This window comes from Bubalus kerabau, chromosome 10 (assembly GCF_029407905.1).
Source record: "Bubalus kerabau isolate K-KA32 ecotype Philippines breed swamp buffalo chromosome 10, PCC_UOA_SB_1v2, whole genome shotgun sequence".
NCBI lineage: Eukaryota > Metazoa > Chordata > Mammalia > Artiodactyla > Bovidae > Bubalus > Bubalus kerabau.
This window is the reverse complement of record NC_073633.1, coordinates 10,689,694-10,717,548: the sequence shown is the minus strand read 5'-3', so window position 1 is coordinate 10,717,548 and position 27,855 is coordinate 10,689,694. Positions and strand designations below refer to the sequence as shown.

The following is a 27,855-nucleotide window of genomic DNA, read 5'->3' as shown; positions in this document are numbered from 1 at the left end:
GTGAGTTGATACCTCATTGTAGTTTTGATTTGGATTTCTTTAATAGTTAGCAAGGTTGACAGCATTTCCTGTGTGTGTTTTTTAAGGGTATGAGTGAAACATCTAGCAATTGGCTTTTGAATGTCTTCCCTGTGTTTTGATGAACACTCCTAGAACAGTCCTTGAAGGCAGGAGTTGTTTAACTCACAGCCCCACGAGCCTTCTGAATATTAAGTGCCCATCAGCACAGCTTTCCACTTTGTTGTTATGGAAAGCGGCCACAAGGTGGCAGCATTTCTTCATGCACCTTTCTTTCTTTTTTCTTTTTCTTTCTGTGCAATTTCGTTTTGATCTTATACTGGAATACAGTTGATTTCCAAAGTTGTGTTTGTGTAAGGTGCACAGGAACTTAATTAAGTCATGTATAATGCATACCTATTCTTTTTCAGGTTCTTTTCCCCATATACAGAAGATCCTAAAAAGTACTGAGAAGAGAATGAAAATGCAAGAGGTGGTGGAGGTGTTGGAAACCAATGCAAAGTCCAAGAAATGTAATCCTGTAGAAGCAGGGCTCTACAAATTTAAAATGCGGAAACTGGATTCTGGAGTTCTTTACAGTGGGTGCATTTTCCCTAAGAAACCAGCCAGAGAAGCCACCGGCAATGCTTTTGATTTTGTCTTTGATTTTGAAACGGAGAAAAGAATCAATCAGCGAAAAGCAAAGAGGGTATTGGAGGATAAACGCTTTAAATTTATGCGAAGCCTTGCCCTTATTGCATCTTGTTAGGTGTTGTGGGTGTTCCCCGTTAGAAAGAAATTCCAATCACTGTCCCCAGGTTACCTGCCTTTGTTCGGAAGAGAACCCCCAACCTACCCAAGAAGATGAGGATGAGGAGCTCAACAGTTGCCCCATGACAGTACCTATTAAGCCCAAACTCCCGGTGAGGAGAACTGTGGAAACATGCCCTTTCTCTTTCGATTCAAAAAAGTCACTTACAGAAAGAGAAGAAAATCAAACAGCTGCAGAAAGGGGACGCGCTCAAGTTCTAGGCACTTCCTTTGCCTCATTTTACCACCATTAACCTGCAGGAGAAGATGAAGAACACAACTCAAGTGGAGCCTTCTGCTTGGAGCCTGGCAGAAGAGGTGCCTGAAGGCACAGACTTGGGTTCTGTACATGCCCTGGAGACAAAGAAGGCTCCTCCGGGTGTGATGGTAAGAGCAGCTCTGGTTCCCGGATGGTGTCTGCAGCCGAGCCTAGCGGTGGAATTTACTGGAGAACTTGGGTGGTACCCACATAGCCAAGGGCTGCTCACTTAACAGTAATTTGTGTTGCTTCCACCCTTCTCCTCTTTTTTATATGTAAGCCAGAATATATAGTTGATTTAGTTTGTAGTTTATTCACTTAAAGTGTCATTTTTACTGCTTTTATCCTTCACTTTTTTAATTTTTAAACATGGAACGCTTCACAAATTTGCATGTCACCCTTGCTCACGGCCACTCTAATCTCTGCATCGTTCCAATGTTAGTATATGTGCTGCCGAAGCGAGCACTATCCTTCACTTTTTATATTTAAATTAAAAAATAAAGATACTTGATTTAGTTTATAGTTTATGTCTGATTCTTTCCTCTACTCTGTGCAAAATGAATTTGGAGTTAAGGAGCCCTTTGCCCTGGGTGGGGAGCCTCGTTAACCGCCTGCTGAGGCAGAGCCGTGACTGCGTATCCCTCAGCGAGGCTGTCTGCCGGCCTCGGGCGGAGCTGCTGTCCAGGCCCCTCCTGCCCTTGTTGGTGCTGACGAGGAGGGAGCACTGAGCAGGGCTTGCTCTAAGTCCTCCTGAGACCTGGGCTGGAATCAAGGTTTGTCTTACCAAAGATTATCAAAGGCAGTTCCGTACTCCTCTCCACAGGGATTCTTGGCATTTACATCTCACCAGCACCCTGAGTGTTCACGAGGAGACAGGACTTCTCGGGCCCTACACCTGTTCTAGAATAACCAGAGCCATAGCGTTACTCCCAGTACGTGGCTTCTTCTGGCACATGCCAGAAACCTGTGTCTCATTAATCCGTGGTTTTTTTTTTTTTTAAACTTAATGTTTACTTCTTTGGGAGGACAACTGACTCACAATGTTGTGTTTGTAGGTGTGAAGATTCTTCACCAGTGATCCCCATACACATACTGATTCATCTTTGTTTTTTTCACACACACGTTATTATAGCATGTAGTATACCACCCTTTCTAAAGTAGGCCCGTTTGAGTCTATATTCTACATGCATTTGTATAAATTAATCCCAACCTCCTAATTTATCCCTTCCATCCACAACTCCCCTTCTGTAACCATGTGTGTTTCCTGAGACTGTGTGTGTATTTCACTTTTATAAAATAGCTCATTGATATCAGTTTCTCCTTCTGAAGTACTTCACTCACTATGAATATTCTAGATTAATCTTTGATTGTTCTAGATTATCCCTGCAAATGGCATTATCATTTTTCATGGCTGAATCATATTCCATTCTGTGCATATATGACTTCTTTACTCATTCATCTGTCCACGTACATTTTGGTTACTTCCATGTCTCAGCTGTTGTAAACGCTGCTGCAGTGCATGCTTGTGTGCATTCTTGTTGCTCAGTCGCTACTTCTATCTTGCAAAACTGAGACAGTCCCCAGGAGACATGCAGTCCCCATTCCCCTCCCTCAGCCGCTGACACCTACAATCCTGCTTTCTGTGTCTATGGAGCCGACTGCTCTGGGACCTTATATGAGTGGACTTAAACATTTGGTCTTCCATATCTGGCTTATGTAACTGAGCATAATGCCTTCAGGTTTCATCCACGGTGAAGGCTGTGTCAGAACTGCCTTCCTTTCAGGCTGGACAACATTCATTGTGTGGATGGACTGTGGTCTGCTTGTCTGTTCTTCTGCCAAGGGACACGTGAAATATCTACATTCATCTCTCATGTTTTGTCATATTTGTGGAATAGCTTCAGAAAGTCCCATGATCCAAAAGTCATTCACCATTACCTACTTTGTAAACTTTTTTATTTTGAAATCCATCAAAGCTCAGAAGAAGGGAAGACTGTATGTGAGCTTCGCCTGTATTTAGGAACAAATGCTTTAGGATATTCATTTTATTACCCCTGTGTGTGCTATGGGTGTGTGTTTGCTGATGTGCTGTTCGGGTGCACAGTGTATGTAGGTGTGCAGCGCATATGTGTGTGGAGGGTGGAGGGGCTGGTAGTGGGTCCTGGGCTGGGGGCTTGGGGCCCAAGGCCAGCAGGCGGGTGCAGGTGGGAGCTCCCCGTGGTTCTCTGCTCTGGTGGCATCTATGTCCCACCTCTTCCCGCATTCCCGCTCAGATGCTGCGTGGTGCCTGCGGGCGAGCGTCAGCCCCAGCACGAAGTCATCTGAGCGGGAGCCTAGGAGGTGTCGACCCCTCTCCCCACCACCCTGCGGAGAAGCAGGACCTGAGTGCGCTCCACCCCCTAACTGACCATCAGGATGGACAGACCCGCTGTCTCCGCTGGACCCTGCAGGACTGTCCCTTCCTGGGTGTCTGGGGCAGGGCCTCCTGCTGGAGGCCCGGGACACTGCAGCCGGGCCACTTCCTATCTGTCCCCGCCGCACCCCAGGTTGCGCTGGAGGTTCCTGGTTCTCTCCTCCCCCGACTGCCACATGGCGCAGAACCTGTTCGCAGCTTTGTTCTGCCCCTTGAGATGTTTAGTAAGGAAGCTTTTGTTCCGTTTCCTGACGTGGGTGAAGTGTGGAGCCCAGGGATGATCTCTTCTTCAAGAAAGGTACATCCTAGTTCCCACGTGCGGGTGAGCCCCTGTCCAGCGATGAGAGACCCCGGGGGTGTGACCGTGCCTCCTGCGAGCGCAGCCCTAAGCTACTTTGAACCTGACCAAGTTCTGTCTACATGGTAGATTCAGACCTCTCCACGTGCTGTCTACACGGATTATGTTTGGATGAGGGCTCATTGAGGCACCTCAGGCAGGCTACCTGGTTGTGGTTGTTCAGTTGCTCAGTCGTGTCCAACTCTTTGTGACCCCTTGGACTGCAGCACGCCAGGCTTCCCTGTCCTCCACTATCTCCTGGAGCTTGCTCAAACTCATGCCCATTGAGTCAGTGAAGCCATCCAACCATCTCATCCTCTGTCATCCCCTTCTCCTGCCTTCAATCTTTCCCAGCATCAGGGTCTTTTCTAACGAGTCAGCTCTTCACATCAGGTGGCCAAAGTATTGGAGCTTCAGCTTCAGCATCAGTCCTTCCAATGAACATTTACAGTTGATTTCCTTTAGGATTGACTGCTTTGATCTCCTTGCTGTCCAAGTTCTCTCAAGAGTCTTCTCCAGCACCACAGTTTGAAAGCATCAGTTCTTTGGTGCTCAATATGGCCCAACTCTCACCTCCATACATGACTACTGGACAAACCATAGCTTTGACTAGATGGACCTGGCTTGTTTACATATTGGGGTTCTGCCGACCACAACCATGGTGTTCTGACCAAGGAGACGTGTGGCCCCAGGTGGAGGGGGGTCTGGGGGCTGTGTGAGCCTCACCCGGTCTGCATGGGTCAGAATCATGTGCAGAGGGAGACCATATACACAAAACTAAGAAAAAGGGAAGAATACATGTGAGCTTCACTTGTGTTTAAGAATTAATGCTTTACAGTATCATTTTACACAGGCCTGTGTCTATTCCCTCTTTACCACTGTGAGGTTCCCCATGCCTGGGGCTCCTGGAGACTCCTCAGGTGAGCTACCTGGTAATTATTCCAATTCACCACGAGCCTGGCAAGAAGGGAGCAGGTTTATCTGGGCAATTGATTGCAGGGCACATGGATCAGGCAAAAAGCCAATGGGCAGCAGGTGAGGTTTCTGCTGTGCTCTCCTTCCAGCAGAGCGTCCATGCTCAGCAGTGACTAGACCTGCCCCTCGTCTCCAGCCCAGAGTCTGGTGTGTTTTCGCGGCACCTCAGCAGGACAACAAAAGACCGAGACTGCCAGCACCAAGGTAGTGTGTTCAACATTACCATGACAGCTGTAAGAACAGTTACTATCACAGAGAACCAAAGGGAAAGAGGAGGATTTCTCTGGGACAAGTTGAGGGAAGGAGACTGACACCTCTATCTGCCAGGCCAGGAGCTTACAGGAACTCACTCCTTTCCACTGTAGGGGCCCAACCAGCAGAGACCTGGTGTCCTAACCAAGGGTCTTGCCACCAAAGGTGCAGGATCTGGGAGAGGGTCGCCCTAGAGACTGTGGACATGTGACCCCAGGTGCAGGGACTGGAGGGGGTCACCCTGGAGACTGTGGACATGTGACCCCAGGTGCAGGGACTGGAGGGGGTCACCCTGGAGACTGTGGACATGTGACCCCAGGTGCAGGGTCTTGGGGGCAGTCACCCTGGAGACTGTGGATGTGTATCCCCAGGTGCAGGGTCTGGAGAGGGTCACCCTGGAGACTGTGGATGTGTATCTCCAGGTGCAGGGTCTGGAGAGGGTCACCCTGGAGACTGTGGACTTGTGACTCCAGGTGCAGGGTCTGAAGGGGGTCACCCCGGAGCCTGTGGATGTGTGATCCCAGGTGCAGGGTCTGAAGGGGATCACCCTGGAGCCTGTGGGTGTGTGATCCCAGGTGCAGGGTCTGGAGGGGGTCACCCTGGAGCCTGTGGGTGTGTGACCGAAGGTGCCGGCTCTGGGGGTTGTGTGGGTCTCACCCCATCCACATGGGTCCTATCCTGCACCCGCTGACTCCACATGTGCTCTTTACCTCAGTGCCTCTTGTCCCCTCTGACATCTGAATTGAGGGTGTTGCCCTGACTAACCTGTGGCCTTTTTCTTCTCTTTATATTGTCACGTTCACATGACTCAGGCACCTTTGAGTGAGTTGCTGCTCTGTGTTCCGCTGAGTGAAAGAGAACCTTTGGTGGTGTCATGTTAATATCATAGCATGTCATATATCTAACTCATAGGGTCCCCAGTCTCTGGTTTCCTCTAGACCAAGCTCATGTAATTTAATTTGTAATTTGTTGTTATTTTATATTGGGGCAGAGTTGATTTCCAATCTTTTGTTTGTTTTAGGTGTACATGAACTTGATTCAGTTATACATAGATGGATACCTATTCTTTTTCTGTTTTTTCCCTCATATAGGTTAGTACAGTTTGTTCAGTAGAGTCCCCAGTTCTATTCAGTAGGTCCTTTTTCTTTTTCAACTTGATAGTGTATGTATTTTCTTCCCAAACTCTTAATTTATCTGTCCCTTTCCTTTGATGATCATAATTTGATTTTCTCAGTCTGGGAGTCTGTTTCATAAATTAGTTCATTGGTCTGAACGTATAGATTCAATCTGTACGTGATATCTTAGGATACTTGTCCTTTTCTCTCTGAAAAGTATTTATAGTATGATAGTTTCTTGGTGTATCCAAGCTGCTGCCAGTATCATTATTTCATTCTGTTTTATGGCTGAGTAGCATTCCAGTGTATAGCTGTACCACGTAGTCTTCGTTTTTCTGTCAATGGACATTTTGGTGGATCCTGTGTCTTGGCTGCGGTGCACGTATCATTTTGAATGGTGCTTTTCTCTGGACCTTGGACCTCCCTGGTGGCTCAGATGGTAAAGCGTCTGTCTACAATGCGGGAGACCCAGTTTCGAGCCCTGGGATGGGAAGATCCCCTGGAGAAGGAAATGGCAATCCACTCCAGTACTATTGCCTGGAAAATCCCATGGACAGAGGAGCCTGGTACACTACAGTCTATGGGGTCACAAAGAGTCAGACACGACTGAACAACTTCACTTCCACTTTCACTTTCTCTGGACCTCAGCGAGGAGTGGGATTGCAGGATCATATGATACCTCTATGTCTAGTGTTTCTAGGAACCTCCATGCTGGTTTCCATCATGGCTTCACCATTTACATTCCCAACAAGACCGTGGGAGGATCTTATTGGCTGTACATTCTCTGCAGTAATTATTCTTTGTAGATCTTTTCCATGATGGCCATTGTGACCAGTGTGAGGTGATACCTCATAGTTTTGTCTGGCATTGATTTAATAATTACTGATGTGGACTATCTTTCCATGCACTTTTATTATTATTTTACATCGTGTGAGAGCAATTTGCCTCTTCAATCTGGCTTCTTGAAAGTTGGCCCGGTTTGGAATTTTTTTCCGATGATTTATCCTAGGACATTTCTTGAAGGCAGGTGTCATTTACAGCCCTCTCAGACTTGGGACTATTATGAACCCTTAAGCATCTGTTTTAAGGTGTATATATTGATCTGAAGCAGCTAATTACTCCCTGTCCCTCCGCCTTTGTTTTTTGGTAAACTTGAGTTTCTTTTCTAAGTCTATGAGCTTGTTTCTCTTTTGTAAAGAAGTTTATTTGTGTCCATATTTAGATTCCGCAGGAAGTAATAGCCTATACTTCTCATTCTCTATCTCACCTCAGTTAGTATGATTGTCTCTAGTTTCTTCCCAGTAACTGGAAATGGCATTAACTCGTCCTCCTTTTTGTCTGAGTGATATTGCGTTGTGCGCATGTACCCCGTTTTCCGCCTTCATTCATCTGTCCTTGTACACTTAGGTTGCTTCCGTGTCTTGGTTATCCTTTTTGTCTGAGTGGTATTGCGTTGTGCGTATGTACCCCGTTTTCCGCCTTCATTCATCTGTCCTTGTACACTTAGGTTGCTTCCGTGTCTTGGTTATTGTACCTAGTGCTGCCCTGATCGCTGCGTGCAGGTGTCTTTTTAAATTTTGGTTTCCTCTGGGTCTCCGTCTAGGTGTGGGATTGCTGGGTCACTGGGGATTTCTATGTTTTGTTTTTTAAGAACCTCCATAGTGTTCCCCCTAGTGTGTGCACTGACTGACACTCTCCCAACACTCCCCCACTTTTCTCCACACCTCTGCAGACGTTATTGTTGTAGGGTTTTCACTGTGGCCATTCTGATCAATGTGAGGTGACACCTCATTGTGCATTTGATTTGCCTTTCTCTAAGAACTAGTGATGCTGAGCATCGTTTCATGTGCTTTATGGCCATCTCTATAACTTCTTTGGAGAAGCGTGCATTTATTCTTTGGCTGAGTTTTTATTGGGTTGTTTGTTTTTTGATATTGAGGTGTGCTAGTGGTTTGTCTGTGTTGAAGAGAAATTCCCTGTAGGTATCTTTGTTTGCAAGAATTTTTTTCCATTCTGAGGACTGTCTTTTTCTTTCACTGATGCTTTCCTTTGCTGTGCAGATGCTTTTAATGTTTATTAGGTCCCATTTGTTTATTTTTGTTTTATTTTCACGGTTCTACAAGGTGGATCACAAAAGAACTTGCTGCATTTGATGTCAAGGTGCATGCTCTTTTCCTCAAGAGTTTCATAGTATCTGTCCTTTTATTTAGATCTTTAATCTGTTTGGAGTTTATTTTTGTGTATGATGTTAAGGAGCATCTGAATTGCATTCTCATTTTAATGCTAAGGAACCTGCCGGGTGTCCTCCAGTGGCTGCTCCCAATTTCCTCTCCCAGCATCAGTGTAGGTGGGTTCCCTTTGTTTTACACCCTCTGCAGCATTTATTGTTTGTAGAGTTTCCATCTATGGCCATTCTGGCTGGTGTAAAGTTATACCTCCTTGAAGTTTTGATTTGCATTTCTCTCATATTTGGCGATGCTGACATCTTTACATGTGATTTTTTAAAAACAGTGTAAGTTAAACTTATTCAAATTGTCTTCTCGACACCTGCTCTGTTTTTAATATTTTTCTGTTGACCTCCCCTAGGACATTTCTTGAGGGCGGATGTTTTTTACTTACAGCCCACAGGCCATGTGAATATTAAGTGCCCGTGAGCCAAGCTTTCAAAGGTGTTGTTACAGGAAATGGCCACAAGGCGGCAGTGTGTCTTTATGCCCCTACCCTGGTTGCTGAAGGAACCAGAGCCTTAGGGAAAGTCCTGTTCCTGATTGTCAAGTAGAATGGAATGTGCCAGAAGAAACACCCAAGGCTTGCATCCCATTCCTTCTTGCTTCCTTACCCCTATCCCCTGGACACATCCCAATTCCTGCAACACCACTCTGCGGAGGGTGCTTTCATCACAGGTGGGGTGACCCTAAGGAGGAAGCTGGAGGTGGGAACCCCATCACCTGGAGACATGGAGCCCAGGGGCTTTCCAGAGCTCTTCCAGCCCAGACTCCACGTCCCTTGGGTGTAGTAGGTGTAGTTTCACTGCAGGAGGGCCCGCCAGGATCTGGAGGTTGTGGGCCGGTGCAGAGGGGAACAGGCTCACCAGGTCCATGGGGCAGGGCTCATTGGCTGGCACATCCTCCCCACCTCCCTCAGCTCCAAGACAGTCCATCCAAGGGACCCAAGGCTTGGGGGATGTGGCAGCAGCCCAAGTCACTGAGGCTGGAAGGGAATAGAGTCGGCATGCTCTTTTTGTAGTTTGCATTTTGCATTGGTGTAGAGGTGACTCACAGTGTTGCAGGGTGTGTGTGTGTGTGTGTTTCAGGTGAACAGCAACATGACTCAATTATGCAGAGTTGTGTACATGTCCTTTTCTGGGTTCTCTTCCCATATAGTTTATTATGCAGTGTTGATTAGGGGTCCCTGTCCTATAGTGGGTTCTTGTTGATTATTTTACAAAGCGTCTTGTGTGTATGTTCATCTCCACCTTTTCATTTCCTTTGCCTGCCACCTTTTGCTTTTGGTAACCATGTGCTTTGCTATGTTGTAAGACCATTTCTGTTTGGTCAAGGAGTTCATTTGTATCCATTTTTAGCATCCACCTCCAAGAGCTACGACATGATACTTGTCTTTCTTTGTCTTCACTTACTGTGAGCGTCTCTACTTCCTTCCTTGTTGCTGGACGTGGAGTGATGTCACCCTCCTTATGGCTGAGCGATATGGCTCTGTGTGCCTGTACCCCATCCTGTGTGCCATCCATCTGTCCTCACCCACTTAGGCTTCATCCACGTCTTGGCTTTTGCACATAGTGCTGCCATGAACACTGGTGTGCCCCTGTCTTTTAAAACTATGGTTTTCTCTGGATCTGTGCCCAGGAATGGGGCTGCTGGTCCCACGGCACTTGTCTGCCTAGATTTTCATGGCCCTTTGTTCTGTTCTCCTTCGTGGATTTCCTGACTTTCATTCCCACCAACAGCTAGGAGGGTTCTTTGCCTGCATTCCCTCTCCAGCATTTATTGTAGAGATTTTCTATTCAGACCTTTCTGACATGTTTGAGGTGATGCCACATTATAATTCTGATCCACAGTTCTCTAATACATATAGATTCGCCATTCTTGAATACGTACGGATCCACGGTTCTCTAATACATATAGTTCTGTAATACTTGTATAATACTTTGTTATATGAATAAAGCTAGTGGAGGTGATGGAATTCCAGTTGAGCTATTTCAAATTCTCAAAGATGATGCTATGAAAGTGCTGCACTCAATATGCCAGCAAATTTGGAAAACTCAGCAGTGGCCACAGGACTATAAAAGGTCAGTTTTCATTCCAATCGAAAAGAAGGACAATGCCAAAGAATGTTCAAACTATCACACAATTGCACTCATCTCACATGCTAACAAAGTAAAGCTCAAAATTCTCCAAGCCAGGCTTCAACAGTACATGAACCGTGAACTTCGAGATGTTCAAGCTGGATTTAGAAAAGGCAGAGGAACCAGAGATCAAATTGCCAACATCCATTGGATCATCAAAAAACCAAGAGTTCCAGAAAAACACGTACTTTTGCTTCATTGACTACGCCAAAGCCTTTGACTGTGTGGATCACAACAAACTGTGGAAAACTCTTAAAGAGACAGGAATACCAGACCACCTGACCTGCCTCCTGAGAAATCTGCATGCAGGTCAAGAAGCAACAGTTAGAACTGGACATAGAATAACAAACTGGTTGCAAATCGGGAAAGAAGTACATCAAGGCTGTATATTGTCACCCTGCTTATTTAACTTATATGCAGAGTATATTATGCAAAATGCTGGGCTGGATGAAGCACAAACTGGAATCAAGATTGCCGGGAGAAATATCGATAACCTCAGATATGCAGATGATACCACCCTTATGCGCAGAAAGCAAAGAAGAACTAAAGAGCCTCTTGATGAAGGTGAAAGAGGAGAGTGAAAAAGCTGGCTTAAAACTCAGCATTCAGAAAACTAAGATCATGGCATCTGGTCCCATCACTTCATGGCAAATAGATGGGGAAACAGTGGAAACAGTGAGAGACTATTTTTTGGGGCTCCAAAATCACTGCAGATGGTGATTGCAGCCATGAAATTAAAAGATGCTTGCCATTTGGAAGAAAAGCTAACTTAGATAGCATATTAAAAAGCAGAGACATGACTTTGCCAACAAAGGTCCGTCTAGTCAAAGGTATGGTTTTTCCAGTAGTCATGTATGGATGTGAGAGTTGGACTATAAAGAAAGCTGAGCGCCAAAGAATCGATGCTTTTGAACTGTGGTGTTGCAAAAGACTCTTGAGAGTCCCTTGGACAGCAAGGAGATCCAAGCAGCCCATCCTAAAGGAGATCAGTCCTGGGTGTTCATTGAAGGGACTGATGCTGAAGCTGAAGTTCCAATACTTTGGCCACCTGATGCGAAGAGCTGACTCATTGGAAAAGACTCTGATGCTGAGAAAGATTGAAGGCAGAAGGAGAAGGGGATGACAGAGGACAAGGTATTTGGATGGCATCACTGACTTGATGGACAGGAGATGGTGAAGGATAGGGAAACATGGGGTGCTACAGTCCATGGTGTTGCTAGATTTGGATAGACCGAATGACTGAACACCAACAACAACTCCTGTATTATGTCGTTCAGATTGTTCCAGCTCTGATCATCGTGAGCTCTTTCAATTGTCTCCTCTGTCCCTTCAACAATCCTATGTTAAGTCATGGATTATTTTTTTAGGATTCACCTTCTTTGCAGCATGTGGACTCTTTAGTGGTGGCATGTGGGATGTAGTTCCCTGACCAGGGATCGAACCTACACCCCTGCACTGGGAGCATGGAGTCTTAGCCCCTGGACCACCAGGGAAGTCCCTGGACTCAGTATTTTTGATTCATCTAATTGCCACCATCCTTCCTTTTATGATACATTTTGTCATGTGCTTGAGCATTTACTATTTGAAATAAATTCACTATGGCTCTTTTTTTTATATACTTTTCTCTACTGCAACATGGTATCTTAGATTCCATCTGCTTTAGGTCATGGAGATGAGAGTGAGTGATGAACTGTGTGTGGAGCTAACAGTACCATCAGTCCCGGTTTTCCCAAACAGGTATTTAGAAATACTCTTCACTCCTCCATCTCTGAGTCACTCTGTTCTGTGGGACATGCCTGGCACAGCTTATCAAATAGAGCTTTACTCTTTCCCTTCAATCTATCCTCATTTATGGGCTTCCCTGGTGGCTCAGATGGTAAAGAATCTGCCTGCAATGAGGAAGACCTGAGTTGGAGCCCTGGGTTGGGAAGATCCCCTAGAGAAGGGCATGGTAACCCACTCCAGTATACTTGCCTGAAGAATCTGCATGCACAGAGGAGCCTGGTGGGCTACAGTCCATGGGGTGGCAAAGAGTCGGACACGACTGAGTGACTAAGCACTGCACAGCACATCATTGTTTACATGCCAATTAAAGGCCTCCCCCGGGGGCTCAGTGGTAAAAAATCCGCCTGCAATGCAGGAGTCACAGGGGATGCAGGTTTGATCTCTGTGTTGGGAAGCTCCCCTGGAGGAGGAAATGGCTGCCCACTCGAGGATTCTCGCCTGGAGAATCCCATGGACAGAGGAGCCAGGCGAGCTACTGTCCTCAGGATCACAGAGAGGAGGACACAACTAAAGCCTGCACCCACGTCTACAACAATTACACTTCAGTACTTCAGCGAAGCAGTTTCAGTTCAGTTCAGTTGCTCAGTGTCTGCCTCTTTGAGACCCATGGACCGCAGCACAACAGGCTTCCCTGTCCATCACCAACTCGCAGAGCCTGCTCAAACTCATGTCCATCGAGTCGGTGATGCCATCCAATCATCTCATCCTCTGTGGTCCCCTTCTCCTCCTGCCTTCAGTCTTTCCCAGCATCAGGGTCTTTTCCAAGGAGTCAGTTCTTTGCATCAGGTGGCCAAAGTATTGGAGTTTCAGCTTCAACATCAGTCCTTCCAATGAATATTCAGGACTGATTTCCTTCCTGTGAGGGCATCACTGACTCTATGGACGTGAGTCTGGGTGAACTCTGGGAGTTGGTGATGGACAGGGAGGCCTGGTGTGCTGCGATTCATGGGGGTCGCAAAGAGTCAGACACGACTGAGCAACTAAACTGAACTGAAATGAAGTTGATCACAGCTTTTCTTCCAAGTAGGAAGCATCTTTTAGTTTCATGGCTGCAGTCACCATCTACAGTGATTTTGGAGCCCCCCAAAATAGTCTCTATTTGCCATGAAGTGATGGGACCAGATGCCATGATATTAGTTTTCTGAATGCTGAGTTTTAAGCCAACTCTTCCACTTTCCTCTTTCACCTTCATCAAGAGGCTATTTAGTTCTTCTTTGTTTTCTGCCATAAGGGTGGTATCATTTGCCTATCTGAGGTTATTAATATTTCTCCCAGCAAACTTGATTCCAGTTTGTGCTTCATCCAGCCCAGCATTTTGCATGATATACTCTGCATATAAGTTAAATAAGCAGGGTGACAATATAGAGCCTTGATGTACTCCTTTTCCTATTTGGAACCAGTCTGTTATTCTATGTCCAGTTCTAACTGTTGCTTCTTAACTTGCATGCAAATCTTCTCAGGAGGCAGGTCAGGTGGTCTGGTATTCCCGTCTCTTTAAGAATTTTCCACAGTTTGTTGTGATCCACACAGTCAAAGGCTTTGTTGTAGTCAATAAAGTAGAAGTAGATGTTTTTCTGGAACTCTCTTGCTTATGCAGTGATTCAGCAGATGTTGGCAATTTGATCTTTGGTTCCTCTGCCTTTTCTAAATCCAGCTTGAACATCTGGAAGTTCATGGTTCACATACTGTTGGAGCCTGGCTTGGAGAATTTTCAGCATTACTTTTTTAGCATGTGAGATGAATGCAATTGTGTAATAGTTTGAACGTTATTTGGCATTGCCTTTTCTCAGGATTGGAATGAAAACTGACCTTTTCCAGTTCTGTGGCCACTGCTGAGTTTTTCAAATTTCCTGGCATATTGAGTGCAGCACTTTCATAGCATCATCTTTTACGATTTGAAATAGCTCAACTGGAATTCCATCACCTTCACTAGCTTTGTTCATAGTGATGCTTCCTAAGGCTCACTTGACTTTGCACTCCAGGATGTCTGGCTCTAGGTGAGTGATCACACCATTGTGGTTATCTGGGACATTAAGATCTTTTTTGTATAGCTCTTCTGTGTATTCTTGCCACCTCTTCTTAATATTTTCTGCTTCTGTTAGGTCCATACAATTTCTGTCCTTTATTGTGCCCATCTTTGCATGAAATGTTCCCTTGGTATCTCTAATTTTCTTGAAGAGATCTCTAGTCTTTCCCATTCTATTGTTTTCCTCTATTTCTTTGCACTGATCACTGAGGAAGGCTTTCTTATCTCTTCTTGTTATTCTTTGGAGCTCTGCATTCAGATGCATATATCTTTTCCTTTCTCCTTTGCCTTTAGTTTCTCTTCTTTTCCCAGCTATTTGTAAGCCCTCCTTAGTCAACCATTTTGTCTTTTTGCATTTCTTTTTCTTGGGGATGGTCTTGATCCCTGTCTCCTGTACAATGTCACGAACCTCCGTCCATAGTTCTTCAGCCATTCTGTCTATGAGATCTAATCCCTGGAATCTGTTTGTCACTTCTACTGTATAATTGTAAGGGATTTGATTTAGGTCATACCTGAATGACTTAGTGGTTTCCCCTACTTTCTTCAATTTAAGTCTGAATTTGGCAATAAGGAGTTCATGATCTGAGCCACGGTCAACTCCTGGTTATTTTGCTGACTGTATAGAGCTTCTCCATCTTTGGCTCCATCATTGGGAGGCAGTGGACAGGCATTATTCTTCATCCAAAAAAGAACAAGTGAAAATGCATGCTATCCAGTAGGAACATTTTAATTTAGACATAAGAGCAGCTCACAATGAATATGGGCTTGTATTGGAGTTTCAGCTTCAGCATCAATACTTCCAGTGAATATTCAGGACTGATTTCCTTTAGGATTACCTGGTTGGATCTCCTTGTAGTCCAAGGGACTCTCAAGAGCCTTCTCCAACACCACAGTTCAAAAGCATCAATTCTTCGGTGCTCAGCCTTCTGTGTGGTCCAACTCTCACATCCATACATGACCACTGGAAAAACCATAGCTTTGACTAGACGGACCTTGGTTGGCCAAGTAATGTCTCTGCTTTTTAATATGCTGTCTAGGTTGGTCATAGCTTTCTTCCAAGGAGCAAGAAGGTGGGGCATCAAACCCAGGCTTCCGTATTGTCATTGTCTTCATGTTAATGGCATGGGAGCCATCTGGGTTCAGGTGGTTGATAGGATCCGGGATGAGGAGATGCTGGGCTTCCTGAAGCTTCATGGGGATGAAAGGTTCTCAAAGCCCTTTATTAATTTCTTAATAAAGGAGGGAGAAAATCCCTCCCTTGAGGGGAGGTATATAGTATTGAAAGTGCTTTAAGCTTCATGTTTTAGAAGTTAGAAATATCACCTAGGGGATGGGCAGGGACTGCATTTGCTCTGATGTCTGTGGCTCTGTGAAGAATGAAGGAGCAAAGTCCAAGAAAGAAATGAAAGAGTCTCCTTTGAGCCTCATCTTCAATTAAGATGTGGACCTGACAGAAAACATCAAGGTCGAGATTTCAATAGTGGAGTGTGTTTGTGTGGCTTTAAGAGAGGAGATTTCAAATGCAATGTCCACCCTCATTTATCAACCTGGGGGCAGTTTCTTGCTCCAGGGGCTGACATTCCTGCAGCAGTGTGGCCTGGGGTTAGCTGGGCTGGGGCAGGGGCAGGGTGGAAGCCTGACTCCCCATCCCTGCTGGGATAAGTAAACAAGAAGGCAAGGCAGAGCCCAAGACATCCCAATTATCTACTTGTCCTAAATACTTCCCATGAGAACAATTTGTCATTGACATACTTAATTAGACTCTTGACCAGTATTTTCCAGATGGGGGGATTTTTCTAAAAGCCAGATGTTTTCCATATTTAATAAGACAGCTGAGGCAAACCCTTGACACAAAGGAATCACAGGAGCTCAGGGCTATGAAATCATAGCTTAGTGGGTCCAGAAAGAGGACCCGTCAGCCTTGGGGCCTTTCAAAAGAAATAGACATCAGTGGCAAAGACCAAGTGTCACTGAGCAGGTGTCTGCTGTGGCCAAGGCCTGGGTTTCTGCTTGCTCTAAGCTAGCCTCAAGGCAGAGAAGACCTTTGGTCTATTTTACTTACAGAGGCAACAAGGAGAGAGGCCCTGGGAGCAGGAGCAGTAGAGTCAAGGTGTGGATGAACCTAGAGCCTGTCATTGGAGAAGGCGATGGCACCCCACTCCAGTGTTCTTGCCTGGAGAATCCCAGGGACCGGGGAGCCTGGTGGGCTGCCGTCTACGGGGTCACACAGAGTTGGACACGACTGAAGTGATTTAGCAGCAGCAGCAGCAGAGCCTGTCATAAAGAGTGAAGTAAGTCAGAAAGAGAAACACATTCTTATATTAAAACATATATGTGGAATCTAGAAAGATGGTACTGATGAACCTATTTGTAGGGCAGGAATAGAGACGCAGACATAAAGAATGGACTTTGGACACAATGGGGAAAGGGGAGGATGGGATGAATCGGGAGATCAGGATTGACATATAAACTCTAGTGCTAAGTCGCTTCGGTTGTGTCCATCTCTTTGCAACCCCACGGACTGTAGTCTGCCAGGCTCCTCTGTCCATGGGATTCTCCAAGCAAGAATACTTGAGTGGTTGTCATGCCCTCCTCCAGGGGATCTTCCTGACCCAGGGATTGAACCCGGGTCTCCTGCATCCCCTGCTTTGGCATCTCCTGCATTTCGTCTACTGTTCCGCCTGCCAGTGCAGGAGAGATAAAAGACACAGGTTCAATCCCTGGGTCAGGAAGATCCCCTGGATAAGGGAATGGCAACCCACTCTGGTATTCTTGCCTGGAGAATCCCATGGACAGAGGAACCTAGCAGGCTATGGTCCATAGGATTGCAAAGAATCGGACATGACTAAAGTGACTTAGCACAGCACAGCACATCCATACACACACACACACACACACACACACACACACACACTACTGTATGTCAAATAGATAGCTCATGGGAACCTGCTGTATAGCACAGGGGGCTCAATTTGGTGCTCTGTGGTGACCTAGAGGGTAGGATGGGAGGTGGTGGGAGGGAGGGGATGTATACGTACATATAACTGATTCACTTTGTTGTAGAGCAGAAAGTAACACAACATTGTAAAGCAATTTTTCTCCAATTAAAAACAAATTTAAAAATAAATGCAGGGCAAAGCAAACCCACCTGGGGTCAGTTCCAACCCGAGAGCCAGCCTCTGTCTGAGAGGTGGAGCGGCTCAGAGTCAGGGCTCCCCCGGCTCACTGTCCAGTGCTCTCTGCACACCACCCCCCCACTCCCCAGCCCCATCACAGGGACAGGCGGAGGCCTCTGAAGAGCAAGCAGAGGCAGAGGCCCTGCACCCACTCCTCTCAGTGGTTCTTGGTCTCTCCCCCGGCTCAGTCACAGGTCTGTCTGCCTCCCTCACACAGTGACTCCTCCAGGGTCAGGGGACAGAGCTCGGGGGCTGTAAAGAGCAGATGCTCATCACAGGGTCGCTGTTCTTGTACCTTGGAATGACCTGCTTTGGCCTCAGCCAGTTTCCATCTCAATTAGGCCCTCTATTTTCTTGCAGTTGCCCAAATCCTAGCTTGGGCATGTGGCTGGAAGGGATAACCTTGCCAAACACAGAAGGCTGATGACAAATCAGTTGTCTTCTTTCTTTGATCTAATTCCATCAGAGAGGTGTGTGTGTGTTTAAAGGATAATCTCAATACACGCACCCCAGTGTTCACAACACTAGTTACAATAGCCAAGAAATGGAAGCAACTTAAACATCCATAAACAGAGGAATAGATGAAGATGTGGTATATAGACAATGGAATACTGAAGTGAAGTGAAGTTGCTCAGTTGTGTCTGACTCTTTGCGACCCCATGGACTGTAGCCTGCCAGGCTCCTCTGGCAATCCATGGGATTTTCCAGGCAAGACTACTGGAGTGGGTTGCCATTTCCTTCTCCAGGGGATCTTCCCAACCCAGGGATCGAACCCAGGTCTCCCACATTGTAGGCAGATGCTTTTACCATCTGAGCCGCCAGGAAGTCTCAGTGCAATACTACTCAGCCATAAAAAATGAAGTACGGCTACTTGCAGCAACAAAGGTGGACCTATGATCTAGGTAGAGATAATCTAGGTAATCTAGGGATAATCTAGATTATTTAGGTATCTAGAGATTATCTAGACAATCTAGGTAGAGATTATCATACTAAGTGAAGTGAGTCAGGCAAAGAGAAATACCATATGGTATCACTTATGTATAGAATCTTAAAAAAATCATACAAATGAACTTACTTAGAAGACAGAAATAGACTTGCAGATATGGAAAACAAACTTATGGTTGTCAAAGGGGAAAGAAGGGTTAGGGATAAATTAAGAGTTTTGAATTAACAGATACACACTACTATATATAAAATAGATAGCCAAAAAGGATTTACTGTATAGCATAGGGAAGTATACTCAATCTGCTGGATCATCAAAAAAGCAAGAGAGTTCCAGAAAAACATCTATTTCTGCTTTATTGACTATGCCAAAGTCTTTGACTGTGTGGATCACAATAAACTATGGAAAATTCTGAAAGATATGGGAATACCAGACCACCTCACCTGCCTCTTGAGAAACCTATATGCAGGTCAGGAAGCAAATGTTAGAACTGGACATGGAACAACAGAATGGTTCCAAATAGGAAAAGGAGTACGTCAAGGCTGTATATTGTCAACGTGCTTATTTAACTTATATACAGAGTACATCATGAGAAACACTGGACTGGAAGAAACACAAGCTGGAATCAAGATTGCCGGGAGAAATATCAATAACCTCAGATATGCAGATGACACCACCCTTATGGCAGAAAGTGAAGGAGAACTAAAGGGCCTCTTGATGAAAGTGAAAGAGGAGAGTGAAAAAGTTGTCTTAAAGCTTAACATTCAGAAAACGAAGATCATGGCATCCGGTCCCATCACTTCATGGCAAATAGATGGGGAAACTGTGGAAACAGTGGCTGACTTTATTTTTTCTGGGCTCCAAAATTACTGCAGATGGTGACTGCAGCCATGAAATTAAAAGACGCTTATTCCTTGGAAGGGAAGTTATGGCCAACCTAGACAGCATATTGAAAAGCAGAGACATTACTTTGTCAACAAAGGTCCATCTAGTCAAGGCTATGGTTTTTCCAGTAGTCATGTAAGGATGTGAGAGTTGGACCATAAAGAAAGCTGAATGCCAAAGAATTGATGCTTTTGAACTGTGGTGTTAGAGAAGACTCTTGAGAGTCCCTTGGACTTCAAGGAGATCCAACCAGTCCATCCTAAAGGAAATCAGTCCTGAATATTCATTAGAAGGACTGATGCTGAAGCTGAAACTCCAATACTTTGGCCACCTGATGCAAAGAGCTGACTCATTGGAAAAGACCCTGATGCTGGGAAAGATTGAAGGCAGGAGGAGAAGGGGATGACAGAGGATGAGATGGCTTTATGGCATCACCGACTCAGTGGACATGGTTTTGGGTGGACTTTGGAAGTTGGTGATGGACAGGGAGGCCTGGCATGCTGCGGTTCATGGGGTTGCAAAGAGTAGGACACGACTGAGCAACTGAACTGAAAAAGGAAAATAATCTGAAAAAGAATATATATATATATATGGTAACACACACGTGTGTGTGTGTGTGTGTGTGTATGGAGTAGGAAATGGCAACCTACTCCATTATTCTTGGAAAATTACATGGACAGAGCCTGGCAGGCTATAGTCCATGGTGTTGCATAGAGTTGGAAATGACTGTGGGACTAACACACACACACACATAAGTGTGTATAAATATATATATATATAAACTGATCCACTTTGCTGTATACCTGAGACTAACACAACATTGTAAATCAACTATACTTTCTGGTAGTCTTTTTGGAAATTCTACCAATGACACTATGGAGTCATGGATTTTAAAAAGTTAATATATTAAAAACCATTACTTTCATTATTTGTTGTGTTGCTCAAATTATTCCAAATATGATCAGTGGAAGCTTTTCAAGCCATCTCCCATGTCCTTTGACCTGATCCTGTATCTCTGAGCACTTCCGTGTTCCCTGGCTCAGCAAGTATCAGCTTGTTCATCGGGTATCAACTACTTCTCTAACAAGGAGGCCTGGTGTTATTAGGAGCTGTTGAGTGACCAGCAGGAAAGGAAGTTGGTCTTGATTTCTTTTTTCTCACTGATCAAAACTATTCCATAGAAAACACTCAAAATAAACATTTCACTGGAGAAGTTTATTGTTGGTTAATATTGTTAGTGCTATTTCTTCTACTAATAAGGCTCACTTCTGTGGTCACCATTCTTTGTTTTGGGTCTCTCTGAGTTCATCCTACTCTGAGTTTTTGTTTTTAGTTTCTTAAATGTTTATATTCATATCTTAAATTTGGGACATGTTGACCCTTATTTCTTCAAATATTCTCTTCTTTTTCTGGGGCTCCCACAATGTGCATGTTATTCTGGTTGATATTGCCTTATAGTTCCTTTAGATTTTGCCCGTTTTTTTTTTTTTTTTTTTTTTTTAATCTTGTTTACTTTCTGTTCCTCAGATTTGGTAATTCATATTGTCCTTTCTTCACTTTTTGCTGATTCTTTTTTCCATCTCCTAAAATCTGCTTTTGAGTCCTATCAGTGAATATTTCATTTCAGTTATTGTATTTTTCAGCTCTAATTTTCATTCTATTGGGGCAGGGGTCAGGTTTCCTATGTCTTTACTGATACTTCTGTTTTGGTCATGCATCTTTTTCTTGATTTTCTCTGTGTCTTCCTTTAGTTCTTTGAGCTTCTTTAAAATAACTGTATTTATAGATCTGCCATCAGGTATTTTTCAGGGACAATTTCTGTTGGCTTGATTTTTGTTTTTTTGTCTGTTTTTGTTTTTTGTTGTTGAAAACTGGCCATTTGAAATAAATGCAGTAACTCTGGAAATTAGGTTCCTTCCTCTGACCTCTCCCCAAGGTTGGTTGTGCTTTTGTTTTTGTGATTGATGTAAACTGCCACTGGGCCAAGATTAAGTGTTAGGTATAGACTTAAGACCTTCTCATATATTCTCTGAGCTTGCACCTTTCCTGGGCATGCAGTGATTTTCTAATACCCTTCATATATGTGGTTACTTTTGAATGCCCTGGATTCATTGTCTGGTCCCCAGAGGAGGACATAGAGAAAAATGGAGTGGGTGGGGAGGGGAGGGGAGGAAAGCACTTTCTCTTTATATACCTTCGAAGTCACTTTAAGCAGAGGAAGAGGGGCTTGAAACAAGGAGGAAGGGGCAGGAACAATGGCCACTTGCCTTTCTGTCTGCATGTCTGTGCCAAAGTAGCAACCAGCAATCAGAGCATGGATTCCCCATATTATTAGGAGGACAGGGTCCTTTTGTCCACACTGGCTCCCACAGCCATAGCTACCTGCCATGGGGCTGAAGGCTATGAACTGGGTAGTTCATGAAGGTATGAACTGTGCTATGAGCTGAAATTGACTGAAATTAACTGCAATTTACTGCTTAAAAATTTCCCTGGAAGTTTCAAATCTTTAATAGGCTCCTGAGTTCCAAAATAGTTCTATCAATCACATTCAGCTAATGCAATTATTGCATAGGTGGAGAGACAGATTCCTGGTGCTTCCTCCTGTACCAGCTTCTCAGAATCCTCTCAGTAAAGGCTATTGAGTTTTGTATGTCAAGCCTATTTTGCTATTTCACTGAATTATTTTATTGCTTGAGTTAGCTTTTATAAATCATTGGTTATCTGGAATTTTCCAGGTATACTATTATATCATCTGAAAATAAGGATAGTTTTACTTCTTTTCCCATTCTTGTGCTTTGCATTGATTTTTCTTATCTAATTGCATTGGATAAATCCTTTAGTATGGTAGAAGAATAATAGAGGCAAGCTACAAGTTTTTGATAAAGAAATCACCACTCTTTCCCCAAAATAGAGGTCTATGCTACATAAAATTAGAGTCTCAGGCTTCCCTGATGGTACAGTGGTTAAGATTCCATGCTTCCACTGCAGGGGGTGCAGGTTTGATCCCTGGTCAAGGAACTAAGATCACACATGCTGCATGGTACAGCCAAAAACAAAACAAAACAGAACACTAGTCTCAACAAAGTGTTAGAATTAAAAAAAAAAATAAAGCAAGAACAATTCTCAGAAGAGAGGGGTGTGAGTTTTCTTAACTATCCTGAAATAGTTAAGAAGGAAAATATAAGTCTGATTACTAGCAATCACAGCCCCTTAATATTTCATACTCTGAACAATCAAGTTAGTGGGTCCTCCTTCCTGATAAATTGTGAAGTGACAAAAAGAATGGGTAGAGGCAGCCCCCCATTTGAGTAGCTGGGCTGAAATCCTTCTTCCCATTACAAATGCAGTGATGTATAGTTGCAGAAATGAATAAGAAGAAAGCATCCTTTGGAGTTTTCATTGGTGACTCTTCACCATGGCCTAAGGGTCAAGAAAGAGCTGGGTCCTTTAGGTTTTGTTTACATCTATTAAAAAGCCTATATATAGATTTTTTTTTTTTTTTTTGAGAGAAAGAAAAGTGAAAGTCAAAGTTGCTTAGTTGTGTCCTACTCTTTGTGACCCCATGGAATGTACAGTCCATGAAATTCTCCAGGCCAGCATACTGGAGTGGGTGTCCTTTCCCTCCTCCAGGGGATCTTCCCAACCTAGGGATCGAACCCAGGTCTCCCACATTACAGGTGGATTCTTTACCAACTGAGCTATACGGGAAGAGAAGAAAAATGCTCCCTGGAGCCATGGCTATCATTTGTCAATCAGATGCTTTAAAAGTGAAAAATTCACTAGAAAATCCGATTAGTTCTTGTCAGGTAGGTAGTTGCTCCAAATTGTGTTTACTAAATCATTTGGGAAATTGACAGAATTTTTCACTTCTTCCCAAAGTATTTAGTATAATGTAGACATTCAATTGGAGAAGGCAATGGCACCCCACTCCAGTACTCTTGCCTGGAAAATCCCGCGGACGGAGGAGCCTGGTAGGCTGCAGTCCATGGGGTCTCTGGGAGTCGGACACGACTGAGCGACTTGACTTTCACTTTTCACTTTCATGCATTGGAAAAGGAAATGGCAACCCACTTCAGTGTTCTTGCCTGGAGAATCCTAGGGACGGGGGAGCCTGGTGGGCTGCACTCTATGGGGTTGCACAGAGTTGGACATGACTGAAGCGACTTAGCAGCAGCAGACATTCAATTATTTTTTTCAATAAATACTTGAGTTAGAGTAAGGAAAACACCCACAAATAAATAATTCCCACAGAGTGAAATGGATTCTAGAATAGAGAGGTACACAAAAGAAGTAGCTCCTAATTTTAATCCTTCTAGGGGGCAAATGAGCCTTAACATAAAAAGTTCCTTTATTAATTAAAGACAAGCAGAAAGGTCTTCCTAAGCAGAAGGAACAAGCTGGTACAAAGAATAGAAACTTGAAATGAAATACCAGTTTAGAAAATGATAGGTGAATTGTTATGAGGGACTGGCGTTTGAACTTGGTCTTCAGCTTTAGGCTATTCATGCTAACTTCATCTGATGGTGTCTTAAGATACTATGGCTCTTCCCATCAGTTCCACTCACTGTCACTCTTGGATTAAATTACAAGTACTCTCTGCAGAGTAAAGGTCTCAAGAAACATTGAATTCCTTATGTTCACTCCAAAACCCCAAATCTCTGCATGCTTCCCCTTCTGACCTGAGCTTACTTTTTGAAGCAATTTGCTTTTCCTCTTATCCCTCAGTCTAAAACACCGGGGCAGTCTTCACCTGATAAACCTGAAGTTAATTAACTCCTCTGTGGCTCTCTGAGCGCCTAGTATCTGAGAAGTAACAGAAAAACCTGCTTTTTTCAGAGAGAAATATCCTTCTCCAGAGATTCAAGGTAAGGATAACCGGAAGGGATGCCAGGAAATTCTCTCATTTTTTTCCAACAAACTCATAACACTTTCTGTATGTTTGTGAACCAGTTTGAAAACTTAAGGTTTTCTAGGGTACAACCTTTTCCTAAAGTACACTTTTGTTTGTGGAAATGAATATTAAGAAGACTCTGAATGTATCTCTCAGCCCAGGCATTTTGAAATGGATTTTCCAGCTATGGGATCCATCAATAAAGCCATTGATTCACACACTGAGCTCTGATATTTCAACACTCTAAATGTCTGAATTACATCAGCATAACTAACAGTCTCCATTCAGCATTTACTGAACTCAATTCCATTCAAGTGCCCAGGCATGATATCTCAGAAGCATTTTAACTTATTCTCTGCTCCCTAAATTCTGTTTTGTTATCAAACTCTGGTAGTTCTGCCAAGGAAACATCTTCTCTTCCTCCTTCCTTCTCTATTTGTCTTTGACAAACATTTACTGAGTGAATTCTTTGGGATAAGATCTTTTCTGCTTGTGTTTTCTTATCCCAGCCTGAGGTCTGCCAGATCCTACTGCCGGATCTTCCACTTTTCCAAGAGAACCCAGAACATATCACTTTTTAATCTTTTTTTCTTTACCTTTTGACCAATTTCACCTATTTCACCCACTCTATACCCCCTGCCTCTGGCAGCCACCATTCTGCTCCCTGTAGCTATGAGTTCAGGGAGTTTTAGAATCTACATATAAGTGAGATCATACAGCATTTGTCTTTCTCTGGCTGACATATATAACAACATGATATTATATATAGTTGTATTATACATATAATGTGATATCACATTTTCTTTGTCAAAAATTCTTCTTTATGTCTCTCACTTTCCCATCAGATTGTGATCTACTCCCAAACAGGAAATTTGCCCCTTAAGTGCTTGGTGCATGGTATGAACCACTAGACAATCAGACAATCCTTCGGATACACTGGCCCCTCCGTGTATCACCTGCTCATCGTCCATGCTCTTGTCCCCTGTGCTGCCTCATTTGCTTATTGTCACGGGCATGCCCTGTAGGCATCACCAGTAACTATGCTCTCACCCATACGTCTAGTTCCTGCTAGTCCACTCTCTGAATGCTACTTCCTGTCTCTCTAGCTTGAGTACTTCAAGTCCAACATCTGGACCCCACCAGAACCTTCAGTCCAAATCCTCCTCATGTCCCTTACTCTTCTCCCTACCCAGTTTAAATTCCATGGTCTGACATTCTAAGCACTGCATTGCACATACCTTCAGTCCCTTGCAATTGCAATGTAGCTGTACGACAAGAATGCAAAGTTGGTCGCATCCAGCTCTCCACTATTTCAAGTCTGCACTCCAGCAGCAAATGTGGCTGAAGATAAAACTGCTAACCATGCCAGCCCTCTCATCCAGGGATGGCCACAAGCCCTGAGCAGCTGTGTGGGATACCAAGCAATCTTTGTGTCCTTTTCGGGTCTATTCATTCTCCTGCTCTCCCAATACCACGTTGCATCTTCTCCTCTCTCCTTAAGCCTCTAATAGTGCTTCCTCACCAAAGAAGGGCCTGATTTTTATTTTGTTGAGAAAACTGAAGCAATGCAAAGAAAATTCCTAATAACATTCACTACATCTACTTAACCAAATGACTTTTAACCTACCTCATCTATCTATCTGTACATCTACCAACCTACCTTCTATCTATCCACCTATCCATCCATCCATCCTTTTATCCATCATCTGTTCTTTTTCTTCCTGGTACAACAGATGAATTGTCCTCTCTCCTATCCCTGGCATTCTCTCCACATTCCATGCTAGCTCTCCACTTCTCTCTTCCACTCAATGATGGCTTTCTAGCAGTTGGCTCCACTCTTCACTCCCCATTGCATCATCAGAATTTCCCTTCTTGGACCAATCCCTCAACAAGTAGACATGCCGCTGTTTCTCCTATGAGTGAGTGAGTGAGTGAGTGAAAGTCACTCAGTCGTGTCTGACTCTTTGCGACTCCATGGACAATACAGTCCATGGAATTCTCCAGGCCAGAATACTGGAGTGGGTAGCCTTTCCCTTCTACAGGGGATCTTCCCAACCCAGGAATCGAACTGGGGTCTCCTGCATTGCAGGCAGATTCTTTGCCAACTGACCTATCAGGGAAGCCCATTTCTCCTATACTAACAATAAGCTCTCTCAACCTCCACCAATATTTGTTCTAATTTTTTACTCTCCTTCAGAGCAAAACTCTTCAAAAAAGTGTCTGGATTCACAGTCTCCATTGCTTCTTTACCCATTCTTTTTTTTTTTTTTTAAAACCTACTCCAGTCAGATTTTTCCCCCCCAGCATTCTGCTTAAACTGCAACTGTTGCACTTGTCAGATTGATAAATTCAATTTTTATCCTCCTTTACTTATCAGTAGAGTGATCATATACTAATTTACCTTCCAAAACAACACTTTTCAAAGTGACATGGTGCTATTTGATATCAGTATTTTTTATAACTTGTATAAAGTGGGGCCACCTCAGGGAAACCTCTACTACATATTTATTAATTTATCGCTAAATTCTTAGCTAGGGAGTACGTCACTTAGAGTCTCATATTTATGTCTGCCTTTTTATTAGGTTTCTTCTGTGCCCAGAATAGCTGTTGAGTATTAGGTGCCTGATTATTCAGGGAGAACATAGTAGGTTCTTAATGGAAGTTGAATAATCGGTGGTTGAATACATAACAACCTACCCTATGATGATTTTCAGTACAAGGGATCCAAATGATGTGGACTCACTGTGCATTCATGCCCCACTGACTGGAGGTTTTCTTCTGAGTGGAGTCACAGCCCTGGAGATACCTCATTGGTGGCATCGCTTCCAGCTCTTTACTTCATCATAGCCCTTTGGCCAGTTCCTTGAATAAGCTTCAGGGCATTTCTAGCCTGGCATTGACTTATTTGCTTTCTCTTCCCAGGATTAGAAGCATCATGTCAGAGGTCACCCAGTTCAGTTCAGTTCAGTCCAGTCGGTCAGTCATGTCTGACTCTTTGTGACCCCATGAATCACAGCACGCCAGGCCTCCCTGTCCATCACCAATGCCCGGAGTTTACCCAAACTCATGTCCATCGAGTTGGTGATGCCATCCAGCCATCTCATCCTCTGTCATCCCCTTCTCCTCCTGCCTCCAATCCCTCCCAGCATCAGAGTCTTTTCCAATGAGTCAGCTCTTCGCATCAGGTGGCCAAAGTATTGGAGTTTCAGTTTCAGCATCAGTCCTTCCAATGAACACCCAGGACTGATCTCCTTTAGGATGGACTGGCTGGATCTCCTTGCAGTCCAAGGGACTCTCAAGAGTCTTCTCCAACACCACAGTTCAAAAGCATCAATTCTTCGGAGCTCAGCTTTCTCCACAGTCCAACTCTCACATCCACACATGACCACTGGAAAAACAATAGCCTTGACTAGATGGACCTTTGTTGGCAAAGTAATGTCTCTGCTTTTGAATATGCTATCTAAGTTGGTCATAACTTTCCTTCCAAGGAGTAAGTGTCTTAATTTCATGGCTACAGTCACCATCTGCAGTGATTTTGGAGCCCCCCAAAATAAAGTCTGACATTGTTTCCACTGTTTCCCCATCTATCTGCCATGAAGTGATGGGACCAGATGCCATGATCTTAGTT

The 27,855-nt window shown here is 44.2% G+C and overlaps 1 long non-coding RNA gene and 1 other non-coding gene across 5 annotated transcripts in view; one reads left to right on the top strand and one right to left on the bottom strand.

Annotated features, from left to right (window-relative positions):
- Positions 1 to 1,429: 1,429 nt before the first annotated feature.
- LOC129622159 (U6 spliceosomal RNA) lies at positions 1,430 to 1,532 on the bottom strand. The gene has a single exon (XR_008699837.1). It is a non-coding gene; the product is annotated as a U6 spliceosomal RNA (small nuclear RNA).
- A 3,218-nt stretch (positions 1,533 to 4,750) lies between these two features.
- Positions 4,751 to 27,855, top strand: part of LOC129620830 (uncharacterized) — a 72,285-nt gene continuing 49,180 nt past the window's right edge. The window contains exons 1-2 of one of the 4 annotated variants that reach the window (XR_008698740.1): positions 4,751 to 4,995; positions 24,062 to 24,201. This is a non-coding gene — a long non-coding RNA (uncharacterized LOC129620830). The remainder of the gene's footprint in view (positions 4,996 to 24,061; positions 24,202 to 27,855) is intronic. The other 3 variants (XR_008698738.1, XR_008698737.1, XR_008698739.1) reach the window with 3 other exon arrangements.